Here is a 25,797-nt window from a genome sequence, read left to right as displayed (position 1 = left end):
ATCGAGCAACCCATTTTGGACGAGCTGAGCCACTGGCATACTTGCCAACCCTACAGATTTAGGCAGTGGGCTACTGCTTTTGAAACAGTCCTACCATCTACCGATTCGGGTGACAGATCCTACTGCTGTTTACAGTGGCAGGTAATTTATGTCACTCTAAGGCAGGCTGGTGGGTGACTACTTTGATTGGGCTCAGACCAATCCACTGACCTGAAAGCTATGTGACTCTGTCCTGCACTCTTGCCGGTAAAACCCTTAGATGAACCACCACTGAGGGCAAGTGGCAGATCGTAACACCATCACACAGCATCTGCCTATCAGACTGAGGGGGTATCAGTCTCCATGTCATTCTGTGTTCAAATTGCACTGCAGGAATATATATGTGTTGCCCAGGCTGCTGCTACAGAGTAGGGGCAAACGTTCCCTACCACCTCTGTGTGATTACCTTCTGTGTAATTGAATTTGGTGTTAACTTACCATTTGGAATTATACATTTTTAACATTTGAACATCTTTCCATGTTGTGCTGTTTGATGGGTTGTGTATTTTAGAATGTTTCAATGGTGCCAACAATGTATGTTTTGTATTTTCCTGTGATGTCATTTTTATGGGAATTATTTTTGAAACTTGAAAAATCCTACATCTTTTTGGTCACAGGATGTTGGCAAGTATGCTCTGCCGCCTGGTGATTATTTTAATTGAAGGGGTGTACATATTTTCCACAAATAAGCGTGAACAGCCTAGCATAATTTGGGAGCCAAAACCAAGAGAGGTTTTGGGGTTACCCTTCTCCTAACCCCCCCACCCCCCACCCTCACACACCACACCCCTTCCCTGACCACCCGAGAAAATGTTTTGAATAATTGGGTAAAACGGTGCATTATACTGCACACTTTGTGTGAAAATCTGGCTATCAAATCTGAGAGTTTCCATTCGAATGTTATAGGTAACACATGAAACAATCCAATAGTGCATTGTAGGCACCTCACATCACCAACAGTGCACAGGAGCATTTCCCAACGCATTTTCATGATGCCTTTCTTTCACCGCAATGTTTGCCATTCCGGATTGCCAGTATAAACACATGTTCATGAACTCGCCCCCTTCTGCTGAGCGCTGGGGTTTCCTCTGGTTTCGTGTCTCGGCTCCCTGCAGCGCACCGGTTTCGGTTTCGGTTTCCCTTCTTTCTGTGCTGCCGCTGCCTCTGAAACAGGCGCGTGTCGAGATCGCCTGACGGCGTCATCCCCGGGAAAAGAAACCGAACTCTCAGATGGCAGCGTTTATAAGACGCCTGCTGGGTTGCACATTCTGCACTAGGAGTCACCGCGGAGAAGCCGAGGATGGGGAAAGTTAGAAAAGGAGGTCCGGCTCGCGGCACAGTGGCAGCACCCACTGCCCTCCCTAAGAAGTCCTCTCCCAGGCTTTGGTTGTACTCGGCGGAGAGTTGCCAGCTGAGCCTGTGCCCCTTGGAACTGGGCGGCATCCGCCAGGTGAGCTGCAGCCGGGGCCACCTGGCCGTGGTGCTGAGCAATGGCAGCGTGGCCCTCTGTGGCACAGAGAACGCAGGGGCCTCAGAGACAACGTGCAGAAAACCCAAGTTGGTCACGCTGAGAAAAGCGAGGGTGGAGGCGTTGCACTGTGGCGAGTCCTTCATGCTTTTACTCGCTGCCGACGGAAGACTCCTTGAGTGTGATTACCCAGTCGTCAGCCTCCCGCCTCGTCCAGTCACCAGTTTACACGACAGGCAGATCATTCAAGTTGCGTGCGGTGACCACCATTCCCTGGCACTTTCAAAAGGCGGAGAGCTTTTCACTTGGGGGCAGAATACACATGGCCAGCTGGGGCTCACATTTCAACCCCCCCGCCAGAGCACGCCGCTACTGGTGGAACACCTCAGAGGCAGCCCCTTGGCGCAGATAACGGCAGGAAGTGCGCACAGCATCGCCCTTTCTCTATCAGGTACTGTCTATGCGTGGGGAAATAATGGCGCTGGCCAACTGGGACTTGGCGACATTGAAAACCGACACCTTCCGACTGCGGTGAAAGCTCTGCAGTGCAAAAGTGTTGAGTGTGTTGCCTGTGGCGCAGAGCACACAGCTGTTTTGTCAAGGGGCGGGCGGCTGTTCACCTTCGGTGCTGGGGGACATGGACAGCTTGGGCACAAAAGCACAATAAACCATCCCCTACCTCGTTTGGTTGAAAGACTGTGTAAGGTGCGGGTATCACAGGTGGCATGTGGGAGGAACCACACCCTTGCCTGTGCTCCATCTCAGAGGATGGTATATTTATTTGGCGCGAGAGGAGAAGGGGCGCCAGAAAACGGAGAGATGTGTGAGCAGTTAATACCGCTACCCATGGACCTGCCAGAAATTGGTATTCATGAAGGAAACGTTATCCAACAAAGAAGCTATAAGATTGTCGCTGGAGGAAACCAAAGTGTTTTGCTCAGCTTGGACGAAAAGAATGACGACAGGGCTACGAACAGAACAATCGCCACTATTGAAGCAGAGATGCCAGAGAGGTGGCTCAAGTACGAGAGCTCTGATCACTGGGGCAGAGCAAAAAAGGAAATTAAACAGATTTTTTCATCCATGGCTTGTGTCAATGGTTGCCATTTCAACAGCTTCCCTCTTTTTTAAATCAGTTGCAAATTGTGAACCAGTTTTAAATCAGATTGGTTCCTGGTTGAGGAAATCCCTTATTCCAGAGCTTTCAAAGCTTCCTGATCACTGTGATGCCCTGGTTATATTCCTCCTGCTTCCAGAATGTTCCTTGATGCAGGAAGGCCAGGACTCTTTCGCTCTTGTTGCTGAATTTGCAAATGGTGTGAACAAGCTCGGACGGCCTTCATTGAACATTTTGGAGAAATGGTGGTCTTCTTCATCCATCCTCTTGCATAAACATGTCCTGATGCTTAAAAAGGCGGTGGTGAACAAGCTTACGAGTGGAATTGCTACCAAACAGGACAATCTCAACACAAAATCTGTTTTAGAAATGCTGGAGAAGTTGTACAAGGTAAACATGAAGGCAAACTATCCATTGGCGATAGAAGAATTCTACATCAATGAAATCGGCAAAGATGTAAACTTATACGAAGATGTGGGCTTATGGCATCTTTTGCAACGACAACAGTTCTGTAATGAGTCTGATGGACCCATAATATTTTGCCGGTTTCCTTTTATCCTCAACTTACTTGCCAAGCGTCATGTGTTTCAAATTGATACGGCTTTCAAACAAAAGATTTTGATTCCTAAAGACTTTATCCAGATGTTTCCGAACAGGAAGCAAAGAAGCATTGCATTGCCCCCGCCCACTCTTCAGTTGTTGAATCTCGTGGTCAGCAATGATATTCAGTGGTTGCATCTCGTTGTCAGCAATGATTATATGGTTGAAGATACTCTGCAAGTGCTAAGTACAGTAGCTGACTCTGATCTTAGGAACCCATTATTGGTTCAATTCTATGGTATGTTTCCCTTTAACCAAGAGAGTAGTAAAAGGGTGCTTTTCTTACATATATTTGAGAAAATTCTCCAGCCAGAGTATGGAATGTTTGTCCAGTGTGAAAAGTTTTCCCCATTGTGGTTTCCAGCCAAACCTTCTGTTGAGCTGAAAAAGTACTTGGTCTTCGGAATACTGTGCGGGCTGACAATACTCAACTGCCCCAGCATGCATCTTCCATTTCCACTGGTCTTCTTCAAAAAACTTCTAGACCAGCAGCCCACTCTGGAAGACCTGGCAGAACTGGACCCTGTCATGGGAAGGAGTTTGCAGTATGTTCTAGACTATGAGCACAATGATATTGTGGACAATTTGGGAATGTCTTTTATCGCATGGTGGGACAAAGAGAGGGTAGATTTAATTCCGAATGGAAGTACTTTATCAGTGGATAACTCAAACAAACATGACTATGTGAATAAATATGTCGACTATGTTTTCAACAAGTCGGTGGATGTCGCTTTTGAAGAATTCAAGAGGGGGTTTTACAAAGTCTGCGAGAAATCTATGCTCGAACATTTGCAGCCCCAGGAACTGATGGGTGTCATGGTTGGAAAAACAGAATATGACTGGATTAAATTTGAAAAGCTTGCAGTGTGTGATGGTATTTTTAAGCAATCTCCAACCCATCCAACTATTCGAATATTTTGGGAGGTTTTTCATGAGCTGCCATTGTCAGAAAAGAAAAAGTTTCTCTTGTTTGTCGTTGGAAGTGACAGCATTCCTGTTTCTGGAATGGACTGTATGAAGATTACCATTACCTCGAGTGCTGCTTTAACCAAAGATCATCTTCCACAAACACAAACCTGCTTTCAAATCCTTATCCTCCCACCTTACTCCACAAAGCAAGTTCTCACTGAAAAGTTGCTGCTAGCTATTGGCTACAACAGAGGATTTGTTTAAATGTGGATCATAGTGAAGACCAACACATTTTTTTTTTTTAAATGAATTGGTTAATTTTGTAAATTGTAAATATGTCTTTTTTTTAAAAGATGTCTTATATATTTTACTCAGAAGTGGATAGTAAAATACTGATACAATAAACTGCACTTCTTTGTTTATGGCTGCACCTATACATGGCAGTATTCCCATATAAGAGCATACTCATGTTTGCTTTGTGCATAATGCCAGTAATTATACCATAAGAAAACATGCCCAAGCTGGCTCTGCCAATACAAAATGCTATGCCACAATAAGAAAACATGTTCGACATGTAGTAACACTTATCATGTTTGCTTTATCATAAATGGAAAGTACAAAATGTCATGTCACAGTACGATATGGCTAGAATGGCTGTAGCAATGCAGTTGAGTAGAGCCATGTAACCACACTTATAATCCTTGATACGTGTTGTTTTGTGGCTAGACTAGGCTGCATCTGCAACCAGTCTGGTTACGTTTTCTGACTCCGGGATGCATGTTTTGACTGGCCATCAATGCTAAAGCAAACATAGTACCATGTTTGCTTTAACATGGATTGCTTAAACATTGATGGCCACTACAAATGTCATGCTACAGTAAGAAATGGCTAAACCGGCCACCCCAAAATGCCAGTCTAGCCACATAATAACATAATAACACTTATCATACATGATTAGTGTTGTTACATTGCCAGATACGACTGCATTGCTGCTGCCAGTCAAGTTAGGTTTTCTGACTCTGACATGGTATTTTTTACTGTGCAACAATGTTAAAGCAAACATAATGTTTGCTTTAACATTGATGCCCAGTAAAAATGCAGCCCTCCCTCTGCATCCCCAAATCAGATTCCCAATTTGAACAGACACAAGGGCTACATTTAAAGGGGAATCTGATGTATATTGGTGAAGAGGTGATGGGATTATAATAAAGGAGGTGTGAGGGCTAAGAAATTTTTGGGTAGGATAGGGATACCTTGTTATGCGCTTATTTGAAGCAGGTCAAAGTTTGAACTTTTATACTCTACTGCATACTTTAAAAAGTTACAATCCACAATTCAATCAAATGACCCCTTTTAATATGATCTTGAAAATGGCTAGAGGTTGCAGTTTTGGCGCAGCCACACTGCACTGATGTTCTGCATGCATGTGCAGTACATCGGATGAGTAAGCAGCATTGCAGCAGTGTGCAGTGCCCACATCTGGTGTGCCACAGAATTTGGCAGCTGTATCTGGGCTGAGCGCACAAACTATCAGCAGAGTGCTGGGCCATGCAACGCTCGGGGATGGTGTACACCCTCTGTGTGCATTGCCTCTCTAGGCTGAATGTGTAACTGGTCAGCAGTGTGCTGTGCATTAAAATGTCTTAGAAGCTTGTTGTACAATTGTTCCAGGCTGTTACTTCATGTCTATGCCTGGTGATAGCAATTGTATTATCCCATTGTGTGACCATTGAGCAGTGTTCAGTGCTGTGCAGTGCTATAACTGGGTGTTTTCAACCTCTGTGCAGTGTGTAATTTGTAGGCTGGGTGTGCGACTTACCAGCAGTGTGCATTGACCTACACTGGTAAAGTCTGCTGTGTGCACATAAACGGTGTGCAGTGTCAGGAAATGATAAGGCCTAGCGTACACTCGCTATGTGTGCAGTGATAAAACAGTTTCTGCCTAGTGTTAAAATCTGGTGGGCCACTGCAAGAAACGTGAGACACACATGAACAGTAGCTCATATAGCAGACTGCATTAGATCTAGAGGATTCCAACAATGTACAGAAAATAATATCAGGAAGAGGCACAAAACAAATAAATCCTATACACTTCCAGTAGGCAGGTAATTCAGCAACAACGTAGCTCTATGTAGCAGCACCATTGCAATATGGAGCCAGCCTGTGTAAGAAAAGACACTTCCATTGAAAATGCTACACTGTACAACAAACATAACTTTGTTCTACTTTCAGTAGTTTTCTAATGTTTATCCTGAACATTTTTAAATACCCTGGGTTTTGTTGCAATGCACGTTTTAAATCCCAATGTAGCGCAGAGGTTTACGTTGCACAAGTCATATTAGAACAATGGTGTGGCTAGGTTAGACGCATGTGGCAATTTAACATGTGTTCAGTGTAGATAAATGGATTGGGATAAATGTTACTTGGTGCTTAGTTTGGATACTGTGAGGGGTCAGAAATGCGAGGCGTACAACACGGTAAAGGTTTTTCACAAGAAGCCATTTAATTAAATAAATAAGGGTTTGATAAGCCCCTCACTATCCCAAACCTACAGAGGATTTTCCTTGCCTATCAAAATAAACTAAAGGAAAGCACTCTAACAAAAGGAATCTGTCCCTCACACTTGTACATACATTAACTCATAAAGATAATAAATGGCAATTCAAATGTAACAGAAATAAGAGTTATATTCACCATATTTCTACATCTACTGTTGTGCCCCCATTTCAGGTGTTTCTCCCTCTATTCAGGTATCTCAATTAAGGTATTTCTACATTTACTGTTGTGCCCCCATTTCGGGTGTTTCTCCCTATAACCAGGTATCCATAATCCAGATATTTCTACATTTACTGTTGTGCCCCCGTTTCAGGCGTTTCTCCCTCTATCCAGGTATCCCAAATCTTAAAATTTTATTTTATTGTTATTAGTCAATTGACTTTTAACAAGTTTATCGAATTAATAAAGTAGTCACAGTAAATATAGACCTAAAAATCATTTCAAATCAGCAGCAGCACTATAACAGGCTAACATTGTAAACATAAATACCATTGTTCTCGTATAAGACACTAGTTCCTATCATAAGGGACCTAAACTTTACAGTGATATGCAATTACATATTATGTAATACTGTATTTCGGTTACACATGTAAGCAGTTGTACAAGCTAGTGTATGTTCCGAGCACTCACTTCGGCTTACCAACAGTTGCTTATAGAGGCAGGCATTCTATGATATTATCATTCCAGTGGGCAACATCTTAATTATGTTGCGCTAAACCTGAAGTAATGCAATATTTATCGCAACTGCAGGGCAGTTCACGCAATATGTCCAAAATTCGTTACATTTGATACTGATATACGTGTGCATAAAGTTCCCACATGCACACATGTATACAGTACTCACATTTGGACACTCAGTGAACAAGTGCCTCGCAGTTTCAAGGGTATTCTTACATTGACAAATTCAACAGGACCTGTTTTCGGCAGAAATTTTAAATTGAGGCCCAAAATAGTTAAAATCGGTAGTTGCTTAATTCGATGTCGCAATAGAAGCCAGCATATTTCTAGGCTAGGACTTAGTACCAAATACTGTCGAGGGCACTTATATCTGTGGTCCTCATTTGAGACACTCTTTAAGCTTTTTAAGGTAGCAAGGTGGTCATAGTTCTTATTCCAATCATACAAGTCGTGATTTGAAGGAACCTTTTAACTACTGGTATCCGCCCTTAATGAGCCAGTTTGGATACCAGTGTATTGCCTGGAACGTGGTTGATGCTAGATTGGCAAATGAGGGTACCCTACACCGATCACATCTTCCCCAGTTTGACCTCAACATTTCTAGGATGCAACATTGGGGCGTAATTTTTGCCTTCAGGTATAGCTCCATCCTTTTTCTTTCAGCTTGCCTCTCCCCAATGAGGTTAAGCCTAACTTGAGGCGTAAAGTCTCCATTGGGACTGAGGGTCGCAGCCCTAGCAGTTTCCTCCAGAATACTCCCTGTATGCAATCCAACCATCTAACATTCTTCATAGTCAGCGCCTCAAGGCCGTACAAAATCACAGGACAGAAGCACTGCCTATAGAGGATTAATATGCCTTCGAGGCAGTAGCCTGCAGATTGTCGGCAAAGCTATAGAAGAGGTTTGTCAGTTGTACTGCCTTCCTCTTTTTGTTTGCAATGATGTGCGAGTAGGTGGTCTCTGCACTCATCTCTAAACCGAGATTGGGATATTGATCCACGTACTCTACACAACCAAAGAAAGAATACAGTTTCACCCTGTTCACCCTTTTTCCGGCTATTAGGAGAATCTTATTTTTTTGCAGATTGATATCATTTTCTTTAGCATATCTGGCCAGTTCGTTCAATCTTGCTCTGCAACCTCTCAAAGTGTGGTAAAAAATGACAAGCTCATCTGCATATAACATGCATGCAATTTGCGTTTGACCAATCTTAGGGGGGCACCCAACGGCATCAAGCATTCTCTCAGGAAGGTCAGAGATATACATGTTAAATAAAAAGGGAGCCAAAATGCAGCCTTGCTTTTCCCGCTACCTATAGGTACAGATGCAGATAGACGACCGTTGTTGTCCAACCTAATTCTTGCCCCTGTCCCTTCATGAAGCTTCTGAGTAATATCTAAGAGCAACCAAGGACAACCTTGAAGTTTCATTTTGTCTCAGAGCCTAGCCCTGTTGACAAGATCAAACGCTGATTTAAAATAAAAAAATGCAATATATAGAACTGGAGCATCTTTTTTTTTCACCTCAAGTATGAGACGCTAAAGAAGTCGAATTTTATGGGTTTTTGCAGACGCTGGTCGAAAACCTGTCTGAAAATCATACATAATTTTGTCAGCTTTGAGCCAGGACTCAAGTTCTTTCAAGACAAATCCAGTAAACAGCTTTCCAGTTACGTCCAACATGGAGAGCAGTCTATAGTTTGCTGACAAAAACCTGTCTCCTTTCTTGAAGACAGGTACCAGCATCGACTGCCTCCATGTGAACAGAATGGTATGCTCTTTACAGACCTTGTTAAATAGGGTCTTCAAATAAGGTAGCCAACACTCAGGAATAGTCCTGAGTACAACATTGGCCAAGCCATTGGGACCTGGTGCCCTAGAGGCCTTTGCATTCTTAATAGCTGCCGATATAGCCTGTGTGGAGATGTCAAGCGGCCATATTTCCAGAATAACTGGCGGACGGGGGCAACATCTGAAAGTTCATCTTTGCATCAACAAAACGCAGCCAGGTGGCTGCGCCAATGGGATTGAGAATCTGCTTTTCCTTTTCCCCTTGGCAGCAGGCAATATTTGCCATATTGATCTTGGGTTTCCACTACCAAGGGCACTAATCATGTGCTGCCACTGAACATTCAGAGCCAAACTTTTCCAGTGGTAAAGCCAGCGTCGATAGGTGTTCTTAATCCTATTGATTTCACCACAGAGCTTATGACCTGGGGGTTATTTCTTTCTCAGCCATCTGATCTCTCTGCACGTGTTTTTTTTGGAGTTGCGTATTACGATATCAAATGGCCTCCTGTTTGTGTTCTCTGTCACAATCACCCTCCTGGGATCAACAGAAGCCACACCAGTGGTCAGAGAACCAGTCCAAGTCTCCATCTCATCCACACTAAGAGCAAGATATTTCTGCCACTCATCCTGATCTACTGCTTCTAAAGTGGCAGTGGCTTTGGCTATACCGGCCCCTGTCCACGGTTTCCCGAGTGGCTCGGCATTAGGTCCTTTATGCATGAGCCCAAGATTATTTTCACTGGGAACAATAGGGTCAGGCTTAATGTAGCATGGTCACTATGCTCAGCCCAGGCTATTTCTAGGTCCAATATGCTCTCTAAAATGCCCTCACTTCCAAAATAATAATCTAATGTAGCCTTGCTTAGAACATTCCTCCTGGTCCATGCACCCGGGGTGTTCCCAGTGGTACGTCCATTTAGCAGGACTAGTTCCCATTCCTTTAGTGAGTCAACCCATAGGCAGCTCTGTGCATTCCCCTTTTGCTGTAATAGCCTGGATTCAGGGCGGATGTTAGCATAAGGGTGGAAAGGTGATTTGTCAAGGCAGTACTCATTCAAATCTCCTCCCAGGAGAATCCTGTCATGATCCACACTTCCAAGCCAATCAACACACACCTCGTTGATACTTGTAAAAATGTCTTGAGTATCAAGCCCCCCTGGTGGGCTATATACATTGATCAACAGATGTTTTCCCTTTACGGCCTTGCCTTGCAGTTTAATTTCGACTGCCATAATGTTACTGCTATTGGTGCTAGTGGGAAGGGGTATCAAATCAATATATTGCCTAACCCCAATTATCATGCCACCGTACCCTTTCCTGCCAGAATTTGGTGGATTACAAAGCCTTCAACATGTACTACATCAATTAACCAGGTTTCCTGGCAAAGAAAGATAATGGGCCTCATTACGAGTTATGCCGGTAAGGGAAAAATGATGCCGGTATGTAAATACCGGCATCATTTAACGTTCCGTAGCATTCTGACCAACAAACCCGGTATTAACCGCACCGTTATTTACGGTGCCGCTAATAGCGGCACAGGCGCGTACACGCGCCTCCTCAGGTAGTAAATACCGGCATGCCGGTAATAGGGGGCAATCACAACCCACGCAAACATGCAAATACCGGCATTGCGAACACGGTAATAACGGGCTGCATGATGCCGGAAAAACAGGCATCGCGGACCACCCGTAAACAGCAACCAAGATACAAGGCAGCTGCCACAGGTGCACACAATCCCCACAGGTGGAGTCAAAGGAGGCTGTGCCAGTATGAACTGAGCACACCACACACCGCAACCCCCCCCCCCGGCGTAGCCAATGCAGAGTTAGCCATCACAAAAGGCGCACAATGAAACACCACACCCCTTCCCACACCAAAATGCCACCACTAGCACCATCAAACATGGTGCAGGAGGACCCGCCCATAGTGATACAACCACAGCAGCAACAACAGGCAGCACAGAGGAGACGCAGGAGGAGAAGGAGGGCGAGACATGGCCAGCAATCACCACCAGCGCAGCCACCAGTGCCACGTAGGCAGCCACCAATCCCTTGCACCAGACCCAGCCCATGTAAACCAACCCCTGAGCAGACGCACACCCTGGACCGGTTGGACCGTGACACCATCACCACCATAGTGGACATAACACAGAATGACATTGCCAGCCACATCGAGATACGCACTGCCATCCCCCCACCAATAAAGGGGGTTACTGTGCAACACTTCCTGGCCCCAGGCACCTACCAACACACAGTGGACCAGCTGCATGGCATTTCACAACCACTACTCTCACGCATGCTGGACCACGTGCCTGGCAGCCTGGTGAGTTGCACAACTGTCCCATGGCTGTGCTGTGGGGACCTGATCAGTGCAGTTGCAGAAGGGGGGGGCTACTGCACCTGGGTGGCAAGGGGGGGAATAGTGCACCTGGGTGGCAGTAGCCAGTGAGTGGAGAGTGCATGCCGAGCCAAACACTCCAGACCTGAACTAGCCAAACCGAACCCGACACATCACTGGGCCACAAATGTCAAACTATGCATATGGATGACGACAAGTAAGAGCCACAACCAGGCCACCATGGCAATGTCAAGCAATGCAGGACTGAACAGGATGGTAACCCTGGCAATGTGGCCAGTGTGAGCATGCATAATTGTGAGCATGCATAGAATACACATCATGAATTGGAGGCCAAACATTGCCGCACTAACACAGCACATCTGCCTCAGCATGCATGTTTACACCCTGCATCATCTATCAAACCACATCCAGTGTCCCACACCTCATTACAGTATCCATAGCATCTATGTGACTATTGCGTATACGTACAGGGACATGTGCATGCCCACAGCAAATAACTGCCGCCATGACTGAGTGCCCTGAAAGTTGGCAAGTCAGAGTGACACACACCTATTCAAATCTGCCTGCAGGTGATGGAGGATATACCTTCAGGCCGTGGCTACTTACCCCAATGCGTAACCGCTGAACTGGCATGGATAGGAGTACAATCGCGTGCACACTCGTACCCGTGTTCTGCCTGAGCATACCTTTGGCCTGTGAAAGCGCGGTTACGATGCCAATGCAGTTCTGGTGGTGCACTCCTATATAGGCCTGAGGGGGTGGCAAATATCACCATGGCCTGTGTCATGCTGCACAACATGTGCGTCCGGAGGAATGTACCACTGCCAACTGACATAGACATGCATGGGCCGGGTGACCATGAAGGGGATAGAGACGGAGGCGAAGGAGCCCCCCTGCCAGTACATGATGCACGGGATGGCCATGCTGTACGCCAAGCACTAATCCACGTATACATCTGAAACGCACGGACCATCAATGGAATGTTCCAGTGACACACTGGCTGCATGTGGGCATGCACACTTGTATACTTAGCAGTTCACAACCGTACGCTATCACACATTGAATGTACATGCACAAAATTAAGAATGTCCAGCCATTGAATTGCTTGCAAACAACGGGTGTATTATTCACATACACGTGATAATATTAACATTCCCCTCCAAACACCCCAGTGAACCCCCCCTCCCACCCCACAAACCCTCCAAACACCCAAGTAAAATCCCTCTCCCTCCACACAGATGCTAAGTGCCCCCATGTGTGCATCGGACAGTGCTCCCTTCCACAATGTGTCCTGCCACAATGTCATTGTCCGTGCATTCATTTCTTTTGCATCTTGGTGTTGGGTGGTGCCATGGCCGGCCGTCGTGCGCTCCTCCTCATGTGACGCACCGGACTGGATTGGGCCGAGGTGGCAGGGGTAGTTGTGGCGGAAGTGTCAATTCTCAATGGACTGCCTGTGTCAAGGTATGGCCGCTGCATTGGAGCGTTACCTGCACGGATGGCCTCCGTGAGTGTCCCCATGCACTCCTGGAAGGCACGCGTGGATGCCTCCACTGCTGCAGTATTGGCTGCTATTGCCCTCACGATGGCACTCATGGCCTCTCTGCTTGCTTCTACCTGCTGCTGCATGATCTGGAGCATGGACTCCTGCCGGGCCTCGACCCTTGTCAGGCGGGTCTCGAATGATGTGACGTCCACAGGTCTGCAGGTTGCTGGCAGGGTGGAGGAGGGCAGAGTGGAGGAGGGCAGAGTGGAGGAGGGCAAAGTGGAGGAGGGCGGAGTGGAGGAGGGCAGAGTGGAGGAGGGCAGAGTCGTGCCTTGCAGGGTGGTGGTAGGCGGCTGCGCGGAGCCATCCTCCGGGGCACTGTCCTCGAACAGTGCAGTGTCTTATTCACCGAGGTCTGAATCATGCAGGCACGGATTGTCGAGGCACTCAGACTCTGCTAGAGGTTGGGGGCTGGCAATTGGGCTTGGGGTGGGTGTGCCAGGCATCATGTCTGATTCCTCTTCCACCTCTGTGGACACAACGTCCTTGGTGGCTTGCGGCAGGGCTACCACTGTTGTGGTTTTTGGTTGTTGGTCAGTGGGTGCAGGTGTTCCCTGCAGGGTTGGTGCCTTGCGTGGCATGCTGGCTTTGGCAGATGACTTCTCCTTGGACGGTTGTGTTGGGGTGTCCCTGGACCCCTTTTGTGCACTGGACGTGCTCTCACCCCTGTCCACTGGTCTACCTTCATCGTCAGTGCCTGGGGGATAGAAGAGATGCGGGTCATCAGTGATGTGGTCAATTGGCGGCTGTGATGTATTGTGGTGGGATGTGTCCATGCATTCAGCCATCATTTCATTTCTGGTTTGTTGCTTTGGGTGTACTGAGGGGGTATGTGGGGGATCAATGCATGGCTGGTGGTGTAGCATTAGTTTGGTCTCTGTGTGGTGGGTGCATGGGCATGGTTGGGTCATGTGGCACCTCTGTTGGGATTGGGGTCGTCACTCTGCGTCCATGTGGTGCGGGAAGTGACGATGATTGATCTATGGGTATGTTGATGCATCGCCTTGCCCACTCTAACTTCCCCATCAGTTGGGCCACATCATGTGTCGTGATACGTGGTTGTGATGGTACACTCACCTTCCTCTGTGGTGATTGCCGCCCCGACCTCCTGATCTCCGATCCCCTCAATGCTTTCGGTGTTGATGAAGCGACTTGCCGTCTCCTCCCATGGCATCAATTGGACTGGGGAGTGTGGCCCACCGCCTGTCGCCCTTGCGGCTCTCCGATTTTCGGACAGGGTCCTCCGGACACGGAGGCGGAGGTCGTCCCACCGCTTCCGGCAGTCGCGCACACTCCTTGGGGCGCACCCCACTGCTGTCACCCTCTGCGCTAACTCGAGCCAGACCTCTTTTTTGCGGGTTTGGGCTGCATGCTTGAGGTCTGTGCAGCGTATTACGTCCGCATGCTCTTCCAGTGTGTTGGCGAGCATGGTGAGCTCAGCGTCCGAGAACCGCTGCTTCCTCTTCCTCCGGGTGGATTTCCTGCTGGCCTTGGACATGGTGATGCTCTCCTGACACACGACGACACGGGAAGAGTGTTGGTTGTAGAGGATTGCAATGGATTGTGTTTTTAAAGATGGCCGCCGGCCCATTTCCCGTTCCTGTGCGATGACGTAATTTCCGGGTCCATTTCTTGCAAACACGGTAATACCACGCCGGTATTACAGTGCCGGTATTTACGGGTTAGTGTGAGGCGGTAGCGCAATGGGCGGGCCCCGCGATGCCGGTATAGGGGGCTTGGAGGCCCTTTACTGGCATGGCGGTATTGCCACTACCGGCATGGGGGAACGCACGTGCTCGCGCACTCGTAATCACCCGCTATTGGCGGGTTCATACGTGCACGGACCCGCTCATTCCGGCATGCCAGTAATGAACACGGTTTTACCAGCAAACTCGTAATGAGGCCCCATGTGCCTTAGGAGTAAGGGCAGGGACCCTTCTTGAGAGAACAGATGATTATTGCCTCTAGTGTTCCAACTGAGGATCTTTAAACCTCAGTTCGAGGCCTGACAGTGTTGGGGCAAGAAACCTTTCAACCATTCCCATCCCTGTACATTTGCAAAGCTCTTTGGTGTTTGTGCTGTTACAGTATTTTTGGTTACACTGCACGTTGGTGTTTGTGCTATTGTAATATTCTTGGTTACACTGAACATGTTATGCTTTCTAGTGCATTTTTCACAACAATGCACCAAAGGTACACTTATGTAGGCGTATTAGGGCAACAGTATCCAGAAGACAACAGTACAGTAGTGTCACCTTCCACCCACATCAATCTGCTCAATAAAATCAAAATCTGTAGTATTATGTTATCCAGCAGCCTCACCACCTCCGGCCTATTTAAATATTTTACCCCTCGTTTCGGATTGAGTGGAGCAATGGAAGGTATTAAAGGATCCAGAGCAGTGGGATTAGATACTTCCACAAAGCTCTGGTGATGTGCCCCATTGTCTACTTTGTCAGCTGTGATAGTCGTGCTATCTCTTGCGTGCTTCACTCCACCAGTTGGGTCTTGTGTGGCAGCAATAGCCTGTGGTACATTAGTTGTGCAGATTTCTTTTAGGGTAGAGCTCTAAAGCCAATGCATTTCAGAGACCAAGCTCCTTCATCAGGGCGGAGCCCTACACATTGGGCCTCATTACGAGTTTGGAGGTAGCCATGCCGTTTCTACCCCCAAACACGGGTCTGGGTCCTGAAAAATGGGAATTACCGGGCCATTCAGAACGTTGCGGGCCCAGTAATTCCCATTCGCGGAACCCGGACCCGGTACGTCCCCATTCCCATAGGGCTCAATGGGAATGGGGAGGATGGTAACAACGGTCCCGTTAATAACGGGGCCGTTGCTACCATCCGGTACTGCTCGCGGGTCCCGCTCTGCACGTCTGGACGGACCAGGCGTGCAGAGCGCCCCCGCAAGCAGAACTCGTAATGTTGCGGCGAGGTAACAACGGCGCCGGTAGCACTACCGGCGACGTTGTTGCCTTACCACAACACTTATAATGGGGCCCATTCTTCAATAAACCAAATACAATTGCACAAATTCATACAGATAGGTGAGCATATGACATGAGAGCACAATATTCAATATAAAATGTAATGATACATACCAAAGTCAAACATGGTGATCAAAAAGGGAAAAGAAACAAAAGCACAATGGGCCTCATTATAAGTTTGCCAGTCCGGGAACTACGGTACCGGTAAGCATGCCGGTACCGTAGTTCCCAGACCGGCAAATTACGAGTTGTGCTCACGGGTGCCTTTCTGCTTGCAATGTCGGACCTAGCGGGCAGAAAGGCGCCGCAAGCAGAGCATGTCGGATGTACCGGCACCGTTGTAAACGGTGCCGGTGCATCCGATCTCCCCATTCCCATTCCGAATGGGAATGGGGAGCATCTTTTTTCCGGCACCCGCAAATGGGCAATTACCGGGTCCGGCAGGGCCGTAATGACCCGGTTATTGCCCATTCGTGGGCACCGGAAATTTTCAGAAGTTTGGCGGCAGCCTTCCAGTTTTACCAGCAAGGCTACCGCCAAACTTCTAATGAGGCTCAATATCCTGTTAGTGTACAAACAGTATAACTGAAGGCATTTGGTAGTGCAAATGTAAAAATAAAAGTACCTAAGTGGTTGGACAAAAGCGTTCGATTCCAATTCTTTCACAGAAGGAAAGATGTGGGGCCTCATTACCCTGGTGGAATGGGTTTAACGGCGCCGGTAGAGCTGCCAGTGCCGTTAAACCCATTCCACCCTATTTCGAGGTCCCCATGCGGGACCCGCTCTGGACGTCTGGTCAAACCGAACGTCCTTTGTGGGTCCCGCGATGGGAACAGGGAGCTAACAACGGGCCCGTTCCCTCCCCATTCCCATTGAGCCCTATCGGGGCTCAAATGGGAATGGGGATGGTCTGGGTTCGGGTTCCCTGAATGGGGAAAGTTTAAGGGCATGGCTACCTCCAAACTCGTAATGAGGCCCGTGGTGTGCAAACACACACGATTTCACAAGCTGAAAGTCAATTAATAATCGGCTGTGAACGCGTGTATTACTTGTGAATTACAGAACACGTCATGCTGATCAGCCCCTTACCTGTGGCAGGCAATGATGCATACAAAAACAATCGAATCTTGTGCCCTCCCAGAAGGGAAGTTATAGTGTGTAAACGCACACAATTCTACGAGCTGTAACTAAATAAAAATGTGTTATCAATGCATGTCTGGTTTGTTAATGTCAGAACACGGCTTGCTGGGCAGCCGCTTACCTGCTGTAGGCAATGCTGCTTACAATCAATGGAGGACGCGCAGGAGCGCGCTTCTCCAATGCTTATGAGAGGTTGTCAAGGAGACTGCTAGGATGCCACAAACCGGCTGCCCTGGGGTAGACCACACCTATGGCGTTGCGTTCCCACGCAGCTTTATGTCTAGCATTTACATTCAGCCATACCTTGGAAAGAAGTAAAGTGTGCAATATTGTGACATTATGTACCCGGTCCATGGGTATCACCTGGGGGTAAAGGCTTGGGGCCCAAGTTAACGGCCCGAGCAAAGCAAGGGCAATTAACGTGGGCCCCCGGGATGCTACTCCCCCTGTGATGCCCATGGTACTGAAGAGGGAAAATCGAGATCAAACTCCTGCCCCCTAACCCCAGACACATCAACAGAAAGAACAGCAGGAAGAATAATGAGCGCACTCCATTTTGCACCAGGCCCCAGTGCGCCCATGGGTGACAAATATGCTGAAAGACACCCACTTCACTAACACTGCAACCTACATTAGCCTCAATGCAGCAATACCAGAATCTACAAAACACAAGAATTCCTGTTTAAAGGCTTGCAGATGCTCATATGAATTAACCTAATCTAATGGCACAGTGTAAAGCCATGTTTCAGGAAAATTACAGCCAAGTACACTTGTCTCACTGAACACCAGCCTCAGTGGGGATTCGTGCTGACTTCAACAATGCGCCTCGCAAACCCAGGAGCAGCTCAAGGTCTTACAGTAAGATAAGATTCCTTTCTTTCAATGACAGTGAACTCTGGCAGACAAGCATTTTTAATTCTTCACAAATACGAGTAAGTCAGAGCAGAACACCGAGGGCCCAGTGTTTTTTCTCTGGGAACGAAAGACATTTTCGAAAGACCCACACATAATTGTAACAAGAATGGCTCAGCTCTGGCCAATGAACGCTGAGGGCCCAGGGGCGAAAAGCCTGTTCAGCTAAAACTAATGGGAACAAATTCACAATGCAACAATTTTAGAATTAGGTAATGAGAGAGGAGCAGTCAAGACATCCCACTGACACCAAGGTCCAAATGTCCAATGATCAGGCTTCCTATAAGGGGACTCTATGTGACCAATCACTTAGCAGCCAATCTCAGGATGAGATAGGTTTCTGGGAGCTGGTCCAATTATGTGATGTCAGCCTGCAGTGTGTTACAAAGCTGGCTTGCAAGCCAGCCCCAGGGGAGACGGTGCCTGGATTTTCACTGTGCACTAAGCCCTCTGTGTTTTTTTTGCTGCCCAGAAATAAACGGAGTTTGGAACATGTTGCTGCTTGCTTGGAACTCTGCTGCATTTCTTTGGGCAAAATGGGAGGTGTTGGGGCCTCCCATAGCTGGAACCCCCAGAAGCTCTGGTGGGGGTCCAACTTCTCCCCAACAGTACGGGTACATAAGGCCATAAGCACCTGTCCCTTTGCAATGGGGCTAATTTACAGTATTTTCGCTCTGTGAACGGGGTGCCTCGAGGGTGGAGGAAAAATGGCGACGGGGAGCCGGTCATCAGGCAGCATGGAACACAGGCTTTCACCACCAGTTCAAGCCTGCATTCCTAACCACCAGATTGGCTGACTCCCCTCGCCAGGGTGCTAATGTACTTTACATTATAATACCAGATGTATGTGAGTGCTTTCCTTCCAGCCCTGGAGAGCCAGAAGGATAATTATTATCATTTGAAGCACGGGAGGTCTGCCATCTGTCTCGTATAATGTTGTTAGATACAAGGGGTTCTGAACTTTTATTGCCAGAAGAGTCCCTAATCTGCTTATTTTAAAGGAAGCCGACTTTGACTTGTGTTTATTCTTTGTGCCCGGCCCAGTTACTACCCAAAATTCAGGACATCTTTAAAACAAACACATTTGAACAAGGTACCTTTTGGCATTAGAATAACTGTTTAACCAGTAGAAAAAACAAATACATGACTGTAATCTTCAGAATGTGGACTTTCAAAGGACATTATCCTTGTGCTGATTTAAGCATGTTATGACATATGAGAACCATTTTGATAACTTTAGTCATGCTCATCTTATGAGAACCTATATCACATGACAAAACAAAACTGTACTCTTGGTGGGTGATGCAGTATTGCTGAGAGGAGGGATGATAGTAGAAGGCAAGCCCAGTCCTAGAATATGGTGTCCCCACTAGGGGCTTTCCAATGGGGCTGTGTGCCACAGTATAAAAGCTGTCTTCGGTACATCTTCCGATGGATAAAGTATATGCAGGTTCAGTGTTGGCATTGGTAGCCTTGGGCTACAGATGGGGGTGTGTATAGGTATGTAGGTAGTCTTCGGCCTATTGCATATCAGCCCCTCAGACGAGCAATGCTCTTTTCCTTTTATTTAGTGCAGCACTGCCTGTCTGTTTGAAAGAAAGAATATGCAAATTTTAACCAATAGGGAGTATTTGTCAGGTGCTTATACATTTTGTTTAGTAGACCTGTCCCCGTTGCAAGATAGCCACCAGCCTTGCATTACTAGTCACATGGCAGGTGATAGCTTTGGGTGTCACCTTCATTTGCATTTCGAGTAGTGGGGCAGGCGTGAAGAACTTAGCTGTATGCTGGTAGACGTCAGTTTCTAATGGAAACTCATCAAGGCCACTTTGCACTTGTGTTTCCATCCCATCTACAACGTGAGAGGGAAATATGTGTCTGGAAAGTGTGAATATCTTAGCGAGACCATGTAGGAGGGCCCCTACTACACGCAGTTGTTATTTTGAAATATTCCTTTTCAATGATTGGATGTGTTGCAGCTTAAACACCAGTCTGTTTGCCTCTTGTTAAAGTAAACTGTTGTTTTATTATTTTATTTGTTTCTCCAGCAAGACCCCTTTCGCCATGTGCTTTCAATAGTTGCCCAGCAGTTATGAGTCCAGACAATGTTGTTCTACCCCTCCCCATAATAACATCCCAGCTCTGCTTATCCTGACTGTTGCGACTGGACCTGCGGTCACGCAGGCCAGTCCATCCATCGCTGGGGGCACCCAGCAGACACGTAGGCCTGCCCAGTTATGGGCTGGCCCAAGGCCAGCCCGGGGACTTGCTGGGGGCACCCAGCTGACATCGCGGCACAGGGGGCACCCTGTCAGCCTGTGAGTACAAGGGCTCTTCCATGGCGACGGAGTTGCACAGCAGGGGCACCGGCACCTCCATGCAGAGTTGCCCAGCAGGGGCTCTGCTTACATAGGGGGATCACAGACAGCATTGCCCAGCAGGGGCACTGTCAGGGTGGAGGTCCCTGCAGAAGCAGGCCCTCTGCCTACTACACATCGCGCTGCAGACAAGGACACACACAGCAGGCAGGAGTCAGGTTGGAGCGACTGAGGAGCCGGAACTGGCTCGTCCCTTTTATTGTTTTGGTCACATGGTCACTGACATGTGACATGGCCACGAGCCCTGGGAGATACCATGCTCCCAGGAGGGGTGACACACCACACTGACATCATGTGCATCTCGGTGTCCTGTTGCTTAAGTTGTTTAATGTCTATGTACACGGTAATTACTCACCAGTGGTGGCTCGTCCATAATTGGTGAAGGGACATCGAGCAACCCATTTTGGACGAGTTGAGCCACTGGCATACTTGCCAACCCTACAGATTTAGGCAGTGGGCTACTGCTTTTGAAACAGTCCTACCATCTACCGATTCGGGTGACAGATCCTACTGCTGTTTACAGTGGCAGGTAATTTATGTCACTCTAAGGCAGGCTGGTAGGTGACTACTTTGATTGGGCTCAGACCAATCCACTGACCTGAAAGCTACGTGACTCTGTCCTGCACTCTTGCCGGTAAAACCCTTAGATGAACCACCACTGAGGGCAAGTGGCAGATCGTAACACCATCACACAGCATCTGCCTATCAGACTGAGGGGGTATCAGTCTCCATGTCATTCTGTGTTCAAATTGCACTGCAGGAATATATATGTGTTGCCAAGGCTGCTGCTACAGAGTAGGGGCAAACGTTCCCTACCACCCCTGTGTGATTACCTTCTGTGTAATTGAATTTGGTGTTAACTTACCATTTGGAATTATACATTTTTAACATTTGAACATCTTTCCATGTTGTGCTGTTTGATGGATTGTGTATTTTAGAATGTTTCAATGGTGCCAACAATGTATGTTTTGTAATTTCCTGTGATGTCATTTTTATGGGAATTATTTTTGAAACTTGAAAAATCCTACATCTTTTTGGTCACAGAATGTTGGCAAGTATGCTCTGCCACCTGGTGATTATTTTAATTGAAGGGGTGTACATATTTTCCACAAATAAGCGAGAACAACCTAGCATAATTTGGGAGCCAAAACCAAGAGAGGTTTGGGGGTTACCCTTCTCCTAACCCCAGTAACCCACCACCCCCACACACCCCACCCCTTCCCTGACCACCCGAGAAAATGTTTTGAATAATTGGGTAAAACGGTGCATTATACTGCACACTTTGTGTGAAAATCTGGCTATCAAATCTGAGCGTTTCCATTCGAATGTTATAGGTAACACATGAAACAATCCAATAGTGCATTGTAGGCACCTCACATCACCAACAGTGCACAGGAGCATTTCCCAACGCATTTTCACCATGCCTTTCTTTCACCGCAATGTTTGCCATTCCGGATTGCCAGTATAAACACATGTTCATGAACTCGCCCCCTTCTGCTGAGCGCTGGGGTTTCCTCTGGTTTCGCGTCTCGGCTCCCTGCAGCGCACCGGTTTCGGTTTCCCTTCTTTCTGTGCGGCCGCCGCCTCTGGAACAGGCGGGTGTCGAGATCGCCTGACGGGCGTCATCCCCGGGAAAAGAAACCGAACTCTCAGATGGCAGCGTTTATAAGACGCCTGCTGAGTTGCACATTCTTCACTAGGAGTCACCGCGGAGAAGCCGAGGATGGGGAAAGTTAGAAAAGGAGGTCCGGCTCGCGGCACAGTAGCAGCACCCACTGCCCTCCCTAAGCAGTCCTCTCCCAGGCTTTGGTTGTACTCGGCGGAGAGTTGCCAGCTGAGCCTGTGCCCCTTGGAACTGGGCGGCATCCGCCAGGTGAGCTGCAGCCGGGGCCACCTGGCCGTGGTGCTGAGCAATGGCAGCGTGGCCCTCTGTGGCACACAGAACGCAGGGGCCTCAGAGACAACGTGCAGAAAACCCAAGTTGGTCACGCTGAGAAAAGCGAGGGTGGAGGCGTTGCACTGTGGCGAGTCCTTCATGCTTTTACTCGCTGCCGATGGAAGACTCTTTGAGTGTGATTACCCAGTCGTCAGCCTCCCGCCTCGTCCAGTCACCAGTTTACACGACAGGCAGATCATTCAAGTTGCGTGCGGTGACCACCATTCCCTGGCACTTTCAAAAGGCGGAGAGCTTTTCACTTGGGGGCAGAATACACATGGCCAGCTGGGGCTCACATTTCAACCCCCCCGCCAGAGCACGCCGCTACTGGTGGAACACCTCAGAGGCAGCCCCTTGGTGCAGATAACGGCAGGAAGTGCGCACAACATCGCCCTTTCTCTATCAGGTACTGTCTATGCGTGGGGAAATAATGGTGCTGGCCAACTGGGACTTGGCGACATTGAAAACCGACACCTTCCGACTCCGGTGAAAGCTCTGCAGTGCAAAAGTGTTGAGTGTGTTGCCTGTGGCGCAGAGCACACAGCTGTTTTGTCAAAGGGCAGGCTGCTGTTCACCTTCGGTGCTGGAGGACATGGACAGCTTGGGCACAAAAGCACAATAAACCAGCCCCTACCTCGTTTGGTTGAAAGACTGTGTAAGGTGCGGGTATCACAGGTGGCATGTGGGAGGAACCACACCCTTGCCTGTGCTCCATCTCAGAGGATGGTATATTTATTTGGCGCGAGAGGAGAAGGGGCGCCAGAAAACGGAGAGATGTGTGAGCAGTTAATACCGCTACCCATGGACCTGCTAGAAATTGGTATTCACGAAGGAAACGTTATCCAACAAAGAAGCTATAAGATTGTCGCTGGAGGAAACCAAAGTGTTTTGCTCAGCTTGGACGAAAAGAATGACGGCAGGGCTACGAACAGAACAATCGCCACTATTGAAGCTGAGATGCCAGAGAGGTGGCTCAAGTATGAGAGCTCTGATCACTGGCGCAGAGCAAAAAAGGAAATGAAACAGATTTTTTCATCCGTGGCTTGTGTCAATGGCAGTTTTTTGCAACACAGAGGTAAACGGCGTAAAGCTCCTTCAGTGATACCAGAGGTTGCCATTTCAACAGCTTCCCTCTTTTTTAAATCAGTTGCAAATTGTGAACCAGTTTTAAATCAGATTGGTTCCTGGTTGAGGAAGTCCCTTATTCCCAATCTTTCACGGCTTCCTGATCACTGTGATGCCCTGGTTATATTCCTCCTGCTTCCAGAATGTTCCTTGATGCACGAAGGCCAGGACTCTTTCGCTCTTGTTGCTGAATTTGCAAATGGTGTGAACAAGCTCGGACTGCCTTCATTGAACATTTTGGAGAAATGGTGGTCTTCCTCATCCACCCTCTTGAATAAACATGTCCTGATGCTTAAAAGGGCGGTGGTGAACAAGCTTACGAGTGGAATTGCTACCAAACAGGACAATCTCAACACAACATCTGTCTTAGAAATGCTGGAGAAGTTGTACAAGGTAAACATGAAGGCGAACTATCCATTGGCGATAGAAGAATTCTACATCAATGAAATCGGCAAAGATGTAAACTTATATAAAGATGTGGCCGTATGGCATCGTTTGCAACAACAACAGTTCTGTAATGAGTCTGATGGACCCATAATATTTTGCCGGTTTCCTTTTATCCTCAACTTACTTGCCAAGCGTCATGTGTTTCAAATTAATACGGCTTTCAAACAAAATGATTTGATTCCTGAAGCCTTTATCCAGATGTTGCCGAACCGGAAGCAAAGAAGCAGCGCATTGCCCCCGCCCACACTTCAGTGGTTGCATCTCGCTGTCAGCATTGATAATATGGTTGAAGGTACTCTGCAAGTACTAAGTACATTACCCGACTTTTATCTTAGGAACCCATTATTGGTTCAATTCCATGGTACATTTCCCTTTGACACAGAGCGTGCTAAAAGGGTGCTTTTCTTACATATATTTGAGGAAATTCTCCAACCAGAGTACGGAATGTTTGTCCAGTGTGCAAAGTTTTCCCCATTGTGGTTTCCAGCCAAACCTTCTGGTGAGCTGAAAAAGTACTTGGTCTTCGGAATACTGTGCGGGCTGACAATACTCAACTGCCCCAGCATGCATCTTCCATTTCCACTGGCCTTCTTCAAAAAACTTCTAGACCAGCAGCCCACTCTGGAAGACCTGGCAGAACTGGACCCTGTCATGGGAAGGAGTTTGCAGTCTGTTCTAGACTATGAGCACGATGATATTGTGGACAATTTGGACATTTGTTTTATCGCATCGTGGGACAACGAGAGGGTAGATTTAATTCCAAATGGAAGTACTTTATCAGTGGATAACTCAAACAAACATGACTATGTGAATAAATATGTCGACTATGTTTTCAACAAGTCGGTGGATGTCGCTTTTGAAGAATTCAAGAGGGGGTTTTACAAAGTCTGCGAGAAATCTATGCTCGAACATTTCCAGCCCCAGGAACTGATGGGTGTCATGGTTGGAAAAACAGAATATGACTGGATTAAATTTGAAAAGCTTGCAGTGTATGATGGTATTTTTAAGCAATCTCCAACCCATCCAACTATTCGAATATTTTGGGAGGTTTTCCATGAGCTGCCATTGTCAGAAAAGAAAAAGTTTCTCTTGTTTGTCGTTGGAAGTGACAGCATTCCTGTTTCTGGAATGGACTGTATGAAGATTACCATTACCTCGAGTGCTGCTTTAACCAAAGATCATCTTCCACAGACACAAACCTGCTTTCAAATCCTTATCCTCCCACCTTACTCCACAAAACAAGTTCTCACTGAAAAGTTGCTGCTAGCTATTGGCTACAACAGAGGATTTGTTTAAATGTGGATCATAGTGAAGACCAACACATTTTTTTTCTTTTTTAAATGAATTGGTTAATTTTGTAAATTGTAAATATGTATTTTTTTTATAAAAGATGTCTAATACATTTTACTCAGAAGTTGATAGTAAAATACTGATACAATAAACTGCACTTCTTTGTTTATGGCTGCACCTATACATGGCAATATTCCCATATAAGAGCATACTCATGTTTGCTTTGTGCATAATGCCAGTAATTATACCATAAGAAAACATGCCCAAGCTGGCTCTGCCAATACAAAATGCTATGCCACAATAAGAAAACATGTTCGACATGTAGTAACACTTATCATGTTTGCTTTATCATAAATGGAAAGTACAAAATGTCATGTCACAGTACGATATGGCTAGAATGGCTGTAGCAATGCAGTTTAGTATAGCCATGTAACCACACTTATAATCCTTGATACGTGTTGTTTCGTGGCTAGACTAGGCTGCATCTGCAACCAGTCTGGTTATGTTTTCTGACTCC

The 25,797-nt window shown here is 47.2% G+C and overlaps 1 pseudogene; it reads left to right on the top strand.

The window, feature by feature from the left end:
* Positions 1–1,248: 1,248 nt before the first annotated feature.
* On the top strand, positions 1,249–25,449 carry LOC138509657 (E3 ISG15--protein ligase HERC5 pseudogene; annotated as a pseudogene).
* Positions 25,450–25,797: the final 348 nt, after the last annotated feature.

The sequence above is a fragment of the Ambystoma mexicanum genome, chromosome 1p (genome assembly GCF_040938575.1).
Source record: "Ambystoma mexicanum isolate Mex_15411 chromosome 1p, UKY_AmexF1_1, whole genome shotgun sequence".
Taxonomy (NCBI): Eukaryota; Metazoa; Chordata; class Amphibia; order Caudata; family Ambystomatidae; genus Ambystoma; species Ambystoma mexicanum.
This window is presented reverse-complemented; position numbering and strand designations above follow the sequence as displayed.